The sequence below is a fragment of the Stomoxys calcitrans genome, chromosome 3 (assembly GCF_963082655.1).
Source record: "Stomoxys calcitrans chromosome 3, idStoCalc2.1, whole genome shotgun sequence".
Lineage (NCBI taxonomy): Eukaryota > Metazoa > Arthropoda > Insecta > Diptera > Muscidae > Stomoxys > Stomoxys calcitrans.
In genome coordinates this window covers 123,542,705-123,555,607 of record NC_081554.1, presented here as the reverse complement: position 1 = coordinate 123,555,607, position 12,903 = coordinate 123,542,705, and the positions used below count along the sequence as shown (strand labels likewise).

Sequence of the window (12,903 nt, the reverse complement as noted above, 5' to 3'; positions counted from 1 at the left end):
TAGGCAACAGGGTGCATGCAAGACTACCAAGCATGAAATTGTGAGTTCAAATAACACGACGACAAAATTAAAAGTTGGCTGATTAAATGTTTTTTTGTTTTGCTTATGGATATATTGTTGTTGTTCTTATATGTTGGCTTGCAAAAAATGCCTTTCAGCAACAAATTTCTACTTTCGATCGCTGAGATTCAAATTTATTGCACGCAAATTAACAAATTTCATTGTCACTTTTTCGGCAAAAATTTTTGTTTTTCAAATTTATTTTTATCTGTGTATATAGCGTAACAGAATTTCTGTGATAATGTATTGTTTACTCCTTTGCGATTTACTTACAATTGGGCATTTTTGGAAAACCAAAAGTGTGAACAGTTTTTAAATAGTTCATAGGAAATACTATAGATCTTGCAAATTTTGCCCATGAACATTCCTCTAAGGAACAGGGGCAAACTTCTCACATATCAATGAGTACAGTCCTATTCAAGTTTAAGCTCAATGATAAGGGACCTCCTTTTTATAGCTGAGTCCGAACGGCGTGCCGCAGTGCGCACCTCTTTGGAGAGAAGTTTTACATGGCATACAGGGTGGCTGATGAATATTGCTACAATGATGAATATTGCTACATTTTTTTTTCGGTGTATGGAATACATTTTTCTTTTATTCATGTTAAATTAAATTATTAAATTAATTATTAAATTATTATTAATTAAATTAATTAATTAATTAATTAAATTAATTATTAAATTATTATTATTAAATAGAAAAAAAGTTATTACATTTTTTTTTGGTAGCGGCTTTCATCAGCCACCCTGTAGTACCTCACAAATGTTGCCAGCATTAGGAGAAATATTAGATATAGATATTAGCAAAGTGAAAATGTGAAAAATATGAAAAATTACAGAAGTTTGTTATGCAAATAATTAGTATTAATTAATTAAAAATTAATTTAATTATTTCATGCGTATACATTAAAATTGAAAGGAATAGAAGCAAAGATTCGGCTAAAAGTTTGTACAGCAGTATTAACATACAGTAAAAATTCCAAAATTTGTATTCCACCAATTATTTTGAGTCCAGTTAAAAATACACTTACACTTTATACAGAAGTAGTTTATTTTTTATTTTTTTAAAGGAATTCCCACTTCTATCCAACTCATTTTTGATCCTTGATAAGGTTAAAATTTCGTGTTTTCTTTATAAATTTGAACAACAACGGCATCTGTGATGCAAATCGAAGGGTAAGGAAATTTAAGCACAAAACTCTACTCCCCTGTGAATGGTGAATTGGAATTCTCATTGAGGGCTTCAATGCAAAGGCAGCTATTTTAACCTAAATAGGCAATAGTATTCCTGCACAATAACACAGCTTCATAAACTGATTGATATCAGACATTACGATTTGGCCATTTCCTCTATCCGCCACATGCGTGCTGTTCTGGTATTTACATTCACACTTACAAATGGTCACAGCGGCACTAAACGTTAAACTTAATGACAGTCGGAAACAATCAGAAACCACACACCTATATATTTATCTATATGCTCAATTCAATACACCCAACAGCCCTATATATGCATATAAAGGCACAGGATGGGGGGAGACTTTATGGGATACTATACAAGTATATTTACTGGTGCCCTTTAAACATCTCATCTATTGATTCATCAAATTGTTCTGCATAATTTTAAATACCTAATAGATCTGAGAAGTCAAGAAATAAATATTTTTTAATCGTCTCAATGTCGAAACTAATACAACAGCCGAACAAACAACAATTCCGATACAAATACTTCCATTTGATGTCGATTATTGGGGTTTGTCAGTGTATCTTTATTAAAAGCTTCCATATAAAGCAATCCTCCAAATTGATTTGAGTACCCAAACCGAATACTGATTATAGCCAATCCTACCTTTAAATTTAAAGTTTGTCGAAGCTGTGTAGGATATTAAATACTTCTAAAGCAACACATATTTACTTTTGTGCCCACTAGCAAGAGTAACAGGTATGTTCGGCCGGGCCACATCTATTGTCTATTTCTATTAAGACGTGTTTGTAGTCAAGAAGTAAAATGGAACATCGGCTTATGTGAGACCCATACGTGGTTACGGACCCATTCGAACTATCCTGGACAAAGAAGTTGAACGTCATCACAGAAATTAAATTTGCTTAAAACTAGTTAAGGAAAATCGGAGATGAGAGTTAAATGGGAGTCATATCACATTTTGCTCCAAATGTATCGACTGGATGTTACAAAAATAGCCAAATGTTATTATTTACTCCCTATAGGGTATTCAAATGCTAGATCGCTTTACACAATAATTGTGCTCTCGAGGGGACGAATAAACCACATCGAGATATTGTTTTATAAGGTATCTCGATCTAAACATGGACCATTTTCAACCATTTACAAAACATCGCACTAGCTGGACCAGAGCGCATCGCTATATCCTAAAATAGCTTTTTGAAAATGAATTTTAATTTAAAATGATCAAGACATTTAGGGCTTTGGGTCCAATAGAGATCCAATGTATTTGTTCACTTTCTCCTAGAATATTGTCACAAAGCTACCGCAGGGGATAAAAAATGATCAAAATTCCATTTTGTCCTAAATGATAATAATTTTGTTGGGATGGGATGGCTGCAGTCACCTTATATCTGATTCATACCCTACTTCCAAATGCCTTTCTCATATTGCTCCAATCGGTAAATATACAAATTTTTTGCGGTTTTTTAGGGGTGCGCCGGTCCCCGTGTACTTGGGCCCAAATTTTTAAATCAAATTCCTACTCTCAAAATCCTATCATTTGATACCCGTATCGGTAAACATGTTTGTTTGGGTGGGCTTTGGGGGTAAGATTATTTAATCCTAAAGTTTTATACCAATTTTGGGTTACCATAACGTGACACACAGGCGATATCCATCGAAAGTTTTGTTAGTACAAGGGCACACAAAACACAAAATTTCGCTTTAATCGGTTCATCGATCTCCCAGATCTGGCGTTTTTGAAAATTGTTGTAAGAGGAAGGGTCTGCCGCCTTCGGATATCAGCTCGATAGCTATATGCTCCCATATATACGTTCGTAATGTGGTCATTTTTATATACCCTCCACCATAGGATGGCGTTTTACAAATTTTGTCATTCTATTTGTAACACCTCGACATATGTGTCTGAGACCCCATAAAGTATTTTATTGATTTATTTCAAGTAAATAAAAATTACAATTAATACATTGATAATATAAAGACTGGCTGCCTTTGCCAATTACATGCAAATTTAGATTTGAAACTTGAACATTATCTCAAAATTGTATTAAAAAAATTGCTAAAATTGCTAGGAAGGTGACATTTCAACTGTTCGAAATTAATTTCTAAGCAGGAGAAAGGAGAAAGATGGCGGGTCCGATCTTTTAGTAAAGTCGAACCTCGATTATCCGGGATAATCAATTTTTCCGGATAAAGGAGTCAAATTTTTTTTACAGTTTTTACAATTTTTATACCCTCCACCATAAGATGGGGGGGTATACTAATTTCGTCATTCTGATTGTAGCTACTCGAAATATTCGTCTGAGACCCCATAATATATATATATTCTTGATCGTCGTGAAATTTTATGTCGATCTAGCCATGTCCGTCCGTCTGTCCGTCCGTCCGTCTGTCTGTCGAAAGCACGCTAACTTCCGAAGGAGTAAAGCTAGCCGCTTGAAATTTTGCACAAATACTTCTTATTAGTGTAGGTCGGTTGGTATTGTAAATGTATCGGTCCATGTTTTGATATAGCTGCCATATAAACCGATCTTGGGTCTTGACTTCTTGAGCCTCTAGAGTGCGCAATTCTTATCCGATTGGGATGAAATTTAGCACGATGTGTTTTCTTATGATACCCAACAACTGTGCCAAGTATGGTTCAAATCGGTTTATAACCTGATATAGGTGCCATATAAACCGATCTTGGGTCTTGACTTCTTGAGCCTCTAGAGTGCGCAATTCTTATCCGATTGGAATGAAATTTTGCACGACGTGTTTTGTTATGATATCCAACAACTGTTCCAAGTATGGTTCAAATCGGTCCATAACCTTATATAGCTGTCATATAAACCGATCTTGGGTCTGGACTTCTTGAGCAATTCTTATCCGATTTGCCTGATATTTTGCACGACGGATTCTCTCATGACCATTAACATATGTGTTTATTATGGTCAGAATCGGTCTATAGCCCGATACAGCTCCCATATAAATCGATCTCTCTATTTTACTTCTTAAGCCCACAAAGAGCGCAATTCTTATTCGAATTGGCTGACATTTTACACAGGTCTCCAACATAAATATAATTTAACTGTGGTCCAAACCGGACCATATTTTAATATCGCTCTAATAGCAGAGCAAATCTTTTCTTATATCCTTTTTTTTTGCCTAAGGAGAGATGCCAGGAAAAGAACTCGACAAATGCGATCCATGGTGGAGGGTATATAAGATTCGGCCCGGCCGAACTTAGCACGCTTTTACTTGTTTTTAGTTAAAATTGGATATTCTCATATAAAAATATTTTGGAAAAGCAACAAATTTTGTTCGCCAAAACAACTACGAATGTTGTTAATTTTCCTGCAACAATTTATTTTGAATTTCAAAGACCCAAAGTAAAAATTTGTTGTTGAAAGGCACTCTTTGAAAGCCAACCTATAATAACAACAACAATATATCCATAAGCAAGGCAAAAAACAATCTAACCAGAATGAAAGCAAGTGCTTTGTCTTGTTCGTTTTACTGCTGCTCTCGGGTTTTCCTCTGTAACTCTCTGCTATTACCCATAAAAACAAATTTTAATAATTTAGGTATTGAAGAACTCTTGATCTCATGTTTGGTAGTCTTTCACGCATCCTCTAGCCTACAGACATGATCTTGTTTATGATGAAATAAATCAATATGTACTGCTGCACAGTAATAAGTGTCACAATTAATTAAATAAAAAATAAATTTTAAAAACGCTTTAAATTCTTATATTTTTATGCCGAATTTTCTAAAATAAGTTTAATGAAAGAAAAAAATATTTTTTTTTGGTCGACCGGTGGACTCGTCCTTTGTTTGCAAGTCGTGAATGGCATGAGAGTTTTGTTCTCTACATGGTAGTACGCCTATTTTTACAACTACTTCAACCAAAGAATTTATTGAAAGTCAACAAAATTTCAATAATTTTGTCTGTCAAATCTTTTGTAGAGACTAACTGACGTACTTCAACAAAGAATGTCTTCGATTCAATACTAAAATTCGTTGAGAATTGATTTTTCTACGAGTTATTTATTTCTGTGTTGGCTTAGAATTTCATGCAAAAATTGTAAACTATAATGATTTTTTAAGATTAATTATAATTTTTTAATAAAAAATAATTAAATAAAATTAAAAGTAACCATGTACAAATAGCCTTCTTTAAACATATTTTTGGCCGAAATTTCATCGTCATATCCATCTGAAATGTTATCGTCAGATTTATCTTATCTGTGACATTTGTCATATCAATAATTCCATAATGAGACAAAACAGCGTATTGGGAAGCATTGTTCTCACACCCCATCTTTTTGATTTCTCAGTGTTAAAATCGCTCATTACATTACATCGACGTCGGGAGTAGATAAATTTTTAAATCTATATTTTAATTCCGGTTATGTTCATTTTCTGGACAGGACAAATTACCCAAGGCATTTTGTAAAATTGCAGAACTACCATATTTCCAGCCATTATCAATTGATCAAAGGGTTTCCTTCATGTGACATGACTAGTCTTTGCACAATACTTTAACGAAATGCAATTTAAAGCTCCATATTACAACTTGGTCTATCGGATATTTAAAAAGTGCAATTCGGTGGAACACATTTTCCAATAACATTTTCCGAATCGAAATTATTGACGTTAGGTTGAGCTAGTTAGTTGTCTATTAACAGAAGCATTTTGCATGTCATCTTTTAGATCAATTTTCATCCAATGATCTCTTGTGTTGCGGGAACTAAATAATTATTAAACAATTCTAAAGATATTTGTTTAGTTACCAAACTTATATATTGGCTTTATAAAGAACTGAAAGTTCGTAAACATTCTTTAAAACTCTTGGCCGAGCTCTTTTTCCAATAACTAAGGCATTGCACTTGTACGCATAATAAAGAAGTTGGTATCTCTTTGGCAAATTATGTTCAACTACGAGTGCTTCATCATGACATACCGTAGATCAGAGGATCGCTGAACGCCCTTGTTCGAAGCCTGGCGAGAGGTGATTTTCCTCTCCTAATGCAGGCGACATTTGTGAGATTGCAGCCATTTAAAAGCTTCTCCCCATAGGGGTTATCGAACTTGGCTATAAAAAAGCTATAAACTTGAATCGGACATCACTCATTGAAATGTGAGAAGTTTGCCCCCTGTTCCTTAATATAATATGCGTGGGAAAATTTGCAAATTTGCAGTTGTAAAACGTCCTTATACTCCTGGATAATAGAGGCAATCACGGATAATAGAGTTATTTGGACAAATACAAATATATCTTTTCTATCCCGGATAATGCAGTTTCCCGAATAATCGAGGTCCGACTATATATGTTCGTGAATCAATTTAGCATTACCCAGCCTAAGTTTGAGGAGTATGTTTTGCTGTCGTTTTGTAAGATGTGTTGGGTAGACGGATTTTAACAAGAGGCATAATGTCCTTATATTCTTGACCGTCAAAACATTTAAGACATCCATCCGTCTGTCGAAAGCTCGCTTTTCTGAAAGGAGTAAAGCTAGACGCCCGAAATATTGCATAAATACTTCTTATGAATGTAGGTCGGATGTGCTATGGGCCAAATCGGTTAATGTCTAGATATAGCTCTCATATCAACCGATCTCACGATTTCGCTACGAACTTCAATAATCATGCCAATTAGGGTCCGAATTGGTCCAAAACCTGATATATATGTCCCATATAAAAGGATCTCCTAATTCGTTTTCTTGAGCCTCTCGAGGTCACAATACTAATCCAATTTGGCTGAACACTTGCACAAAAACTTCTGTTATGGCTTACAACTTTTAAGCCAAGTATGGCGTTTTTAGTCCGACTTGAGGTCATGTTCTAAATTCAGACAAAAAGCGACAAATCAAGAATTAAATTTTTTCAATTTATAAATTCATCTTAACGAATCTTATACTGGCATATGTTTACAATATCCAAATGCAGCTAGAAAAACAAATAGGTACAAACTAAATGTGAACTTTTAATGCATATAGTTTTCAATTTGATGATGACTTATTCATAAATTCTTATTTATAACGAGGTGTCAGAACAAGCCCTTATTAGAGGATAAGTGATTTGCGTGTAATTATTAAAATAGGTTTCGCTAGGTCTATTAATAATATAAGAAATTTTTTAGTAACCTATCTACTATGAAGGAAGACACCGCAGCTCAGAGGTTAGCATGTTCGCCTATGACGCCGAAAGCCTGGGATCGAATCCCGGCGAGAACATCAGAAAAAAATTTCAGCTGTGGTTATCTTCTGTCTACTTGGGAGGAGAGAATGTTTCAGTGGACTTTCGCTGGACAGAAAATTGAACATGAAATCCAACATTTTGGAAATGGAAAGCAATGCAACTTATGCATTGAGTATATACTGCAGTTGTCAGACCTAGAATGTTATATGGTGTTGTGGTTTGGTGGACGGCACTTCAAAAGTCCACCTACTGTTCAATACTCAACCGGATACAAAGGATTACTTGTTTGTGCGTCACAGCCGCACTGAAGACTGCACCATCTGATGTACTGAATTCAATGCTGCACCTAATGCCTTGGACATTGTGCGATTGCTACGACCACTGCTGTGAGACTAAGGAAACTTTCTCTTTGGGCATGTGGCGGCTACGGACACTGTTTTATCCTTGATAAAATGCCCGATGTTCCAGGCAGTGTGGATTACACATTACAATTAAAGAAGTGGTGGAATGACTAAGATAAAATATCATAATGACGATTGACATAAATATCTTCTTTGGCAGCCAGGTTGCCATTAAATCTGTGAAGAACGTATTTCTGAATCCAAAAACCGCCGTCGACTGTAGCAGATCTCTTAACGAGATGCCTGAACAGTTTAAAATTCACCTGTTCTGAGTGTCGGCCCAAAAAAATATTATTATATTATAAAACAGATGCACACTTCGCACATATCAATGAGTGCTTTCCGATTCAAGTTTAGGCTGTTACTTGTTGGTTGGGTGTGTTCATCTGATATTCGTCTACTTATCTCCGATGCAAGGATGATTGTCAGAAATACTAGTTGATTGAAAGTCGGACCGGACTATGCATTACAGAAACAATTCTTTCTTCGCCTGACCCGTTTGTATATGGAATCGACTTCTTCCTAGTGTTTTCGGCCCCAGTATCACATCCAGAAATTCAAGACCAATGTCAATAGACCCTTCTATACCATTCAATTTCTGAAATTCCATTCGACAACGCAATGCAATGCGTTAATAAGATACATCCCATATGTGTTGATTGATTCATAAAAAATTAAGATTTTGCTTCCAAAGCAATACAGTTTATCAACCACTCTATTTGAAATTTTGCCCCACAGTTTCTTCCACTGAATATAATCCACATCGGTCAATGTACACCTTCCGAATATACCATTCGCCCGATTTTCACTTATAGATCCATTCTTTCAAAATTTTGCACACTGATTTCTTTGTTAACTAGTTCCGTACGTACGGCATTTGATCGGAATCGGTTAAGATTCAGCTATAGCTCCAATTTATATGTATAATCAGACATTCATATATGGAGCTGAAGGAAGCTCAACCGATCTTTCCATTACTTTGCACAATGTTTTGCACGATGGCTATAACTGCGCCTACAGAGTCTGGTCAAAATCTGTTCAAATTCAGATATATATGTACCGACCGAAAAATTCTGCTTTAATTTTTCCACCCTGCTTCAAAGCATGGCATATTTATTACAGGACAACTGCGCAGACTTTTATTACAGTTGCCTACATTTATTTTACCTTAAGTTAGACATAAAGTACGAGTTTCACAATGAAAATCAAAGTAATGACTGCTAAAATTTTATGGAAAATGTCCCACAATATGAACTGTTTACAAGTCGGGTTAATTTACTGTCTACTCACAGATTCTTGAGGCTTTGAATCGTTCCTTGCGTTGAGATTTTAAATATTTTTCTCACGACCAAATAGTTGACTTATGGTAATTCCTTTTCTTGGCCAAAACGTACACACACGTCGTAGAAAAAATAATAAAAAAAGCATCCATATGCAACCGTTGGGTTTCCCTCTTCTATTATTCTGCAAATACAGGCGCGAAAAAATGTGATATTATGTCTATACACAGCAAATATTCGTACAGCATGCGCCACTGGGGAACTCTACCTCTTCCATTAACTCCAAAACGAAATAACCTTGAAAATTTTCCCCCGAGAACGCATTGGCAAGTTAAGCTAAGGACCCCATTGGGGCCAGGAGACAGTTGATTATTAAAATTAAATTGAAAATTCCCATGAATTGCAATTTAAATGTATTCCCCCAAGAAGACGTAGCAGAAAACAGTCAAAAACACACACGCACTATGAAGTTATGCAAAATTTAGTGGTGTGTGTGCGTAAACATCTGTCATATATTTGGGGTATGTGAGTGTGTATGTGTGTGCGAGTGTCTGTATATGGCGTAATTATGGTCACATGACATTCGAAATGGCTGTTTTGTGGCTTGCTTGTTTCGTCTCAAAAACTGTTGCTCTCCTTATGCATTAAACATGTCCTCTCTCTCTCGCTCTGGCCCTTTGACGCCTTAAAAGAAGGACATTGTGCGACATGCAAGACGCCACTCCGATGTCAGTGTCAGTCAGACATTAGACCTCTCACTCAGGAACTCTCCCATTCATGGCTTCATTGTTTTCCTACTTCGACTAATTGAGCGCCATTCTGCTCTCTGTGCTCATCATACTCGAAACTCATAGGAATGGAATATTGAATGGTATTGTTGTGTGCATGTGCATGTGCATGTGTGTGTTTTGTTTTACTTTGAACTTACATGCGTTGTGGGGTTTCTCTTTCGGAATAACTGCAACTTCCGCTTTGCTTATCGAATGAGAATATTCTCCATTCGGATATGTAGATTTTCGAAAGACTTCGTTACTGCTGCTGCTCTTTTTGGTCAAATGGATGGCTTAAAGCCAAACGAATACGCTCTTGATGATGACTAAGAAATGGTCGGCGGTGATAAGGGTGGAAAACCTTGCATCTCCTTATCGACTTCAAAGAGTATTGACAGCTTTGTAATCACATAAATTTACGCGCTCCCACACACACACAAACATGCATGCGGGTGAGAGAACGATTACAAGCAATGCCGATGAAGGTGTGTGGCGGGTGTGGGCCTGGGAGTTGGGATTGTACAATAAATATCCCTTAAAAAAGTCGGCTTATCTAAAGCCGTACAGCACGTTATTCAAATACCTTCGGATACTACGGCGTTACGTTACACTACCAATTACGGTTACTCGGTGTATTTTCTCTCTTTCTGCTCTCGCTCTGTGTGAGTGTGGGTATGCTGTTCTTATGATTTGTTTTTTGTTTTATTTATGTTTTGGGGGAGGTTGGTGGGGATTGTACCACGCGGCCCGAAGTGTGTAATGGAATGAAAAGGCTCGTCTACGCGACACGTTTCTACTACTACTACTACGACGATAACGGCATCGACGGCAATGACAACAACAACGACTTCGATGACGGCGACGACAACAACGTAAACGACAACGACGGCATTCGTTATGCGCTATGCTTGCATGTCTCTGTCCCGTTATTTTAGTGTATGGAGTAGATATGCCTGCTAGAACGACGACAACGACAACGACGATGTGATGATATGACGATGTTGATAATGATGATGATTATATTACAATATAAGGAAGAATTGTGGTGTATAGAGATTTTTTGCTTTCGTTCGAAAAAACTTCTTGGATTTTTTTCTTTTTTCATACAAAAGAACATACACTTAGTGGGACTGCACACGACACTCAAAGCTTTAGATTTCTTTTTTTCAAAATTTCTCTTCTTCAGTGTGTTTGCTTTTTTCTCACTTCACAAAATTTTTCTATACAATTTCCATTTTAAGGTGGATACAAAAATTCCTCCACCAACGAAGTGGAAGAAGAAGCACCAAAGAACAAGGCAGAGAAAAAATTTTCTTGCTTAGACTCCAGCGCGAGTATCAAATTCGTTCTTGCCTTCCTTCAATATTTCGAATCACATGGATATGATTAATGCTTTAGCAATAATTAAATTCTTGGTTTAGAAATTTCTACGTTTCACTCAAACTGAAGTCACTTCACATTATTTTGTTTGCCATTTGTATTCTCTTTTTTAATTTTCTTATTCATACAGATATGGTGTCGTCTTGGTTACGAAAGACATCCACATTCGAAGGGTTCACGCACTAAACTGAGACTGTTTCGTTATATTTCGACATTGTTATGCTCTTCTTTTGCCCATTCTGCTTTGGCTAATTCATTCTGCTTCACATTGCGGACACAGAATGTCTTGTATCACCCTCAACCAGCTAAAAGCCATGGTCGATATGTTTTGTTTATGCCGAAATGTTTTCGGTATCCGGTTGTTGTCTTTGATATTCGAAATAAAATAGGAATTGTTTGCTGGTGTAGTATCCACAAAAGCAAAGATGATTAATAATGGCATAAAGCAATATGGGTAGTGAAGAAATATTTAAATCGTAACGACTTCAAGATGCTAAACTTTAAAGCCGTTGAGTGGAGAAGAAGTGTATTTATTTCGCTCCACAGGAATATCTTGGCATCGCGCAATATGTATATATTTATGAGATAGTTCTATAGGACTATTACGATAGTATTAAGCTCCGAGCGATTGGTCTTTTTCAGTGGAGCGGCAGATTTAAAACCGGGAGTAGGCTAAGAGTCGAGTACAAATACAAATACAACTACGGCTATGAAAACGTCGACTTGTGAAGTAGTTACACCAACCTCCACTAGACGACCAGCGACTAGCATTCCTCCGTTTTTTTTTTCTCCTTTTGATCCCATTAAGCGAAATACCAAATATTACTGCAAATCTGACGAACATAAACGTGGGAGCTATATCCAAATCAGAACCGATTTATATGAAATTCACCAGTAATGTCGAAAGTCATAAGAAAATCCTTCCTGCCAATTTCGAGAGTATCGGCTAACGAACGACCATTTTATTGCAGTATTACCGCAAATTGGATGAACTTGGATATATGGGAGCTATATCGAAATCTGAACCGATTTTACCACTTTAAATAGGCTTCGTCTCTAGGCCGGAAAACATGGCCCTACCAAATTTGAAGACGATCGGATGAAAATTGCGACCTGTACACAAATTAACATAAACAGACAGACGGACATAGCTTAATCGAATCAGAAAGTGATTCTGAGTCGATCGGTATACTTATCAATGGGTCCATCTCTTTCCTTTTGGGTGTTACAAACAAATGCACTAAGTTATAATAGCCTGTACGACAGTAGTGGTGTAGGGTATAAATATGCCATTTGAAATAACTCTCTGAAATATGAAATGGTTAAAGCTGGGAATCCGGAGTGGATACACTTTTCAGCTTCGTTCCCGCTCCGGCAAAAAATTTTCCGCTCCACTCCGGCAACTTTTGTCGCTTTGAAGCATGGGGCGTTCATTTTATTTAAATTGACTTTTTATTTTTTACAGCTTCATAGGGCAAGTGATACACATATTTATTTTGTAATTACATTTACGATATCAAGCAATATCCAATTATATGTATTCTTGATCGCCGCCTATGTCGTACTATATCTTTATAACGCTCCCATATAAACCGATCTTCGGAATTGGCTTCCCCTAGAGGACGC

At 36.3% G+C, this 12,903-nt stretch overlaps 1 protein-coding gene across 3 annotated transcripts in view; it reads right to left on the bottom strand.

Moving 5' to 3' along the window:
* The window catches only part of LOC106091822 (voltage-dependent calcium channel subunit alpha-2/delta-3), a 310,884-nt gene extending 299,426 nt beyond the window's left edge, over positions 1-11,458 (bottom strand). For all 3 annotated transcript variants that reach the window (XM_059364545.1, XM_059364544.1, XM_059364546.1), the window contains exon 1: positions 10,056-11,458. The gene's annotated coding sequence lies outside the window, so the exon portion shown is untranslated. The remainder of the gene's footprint in view (positions 1-10,055) is intronic.
* Between the last annotated feature and the right edge of the window lie 1,445 nt (positions 11,459-12,903).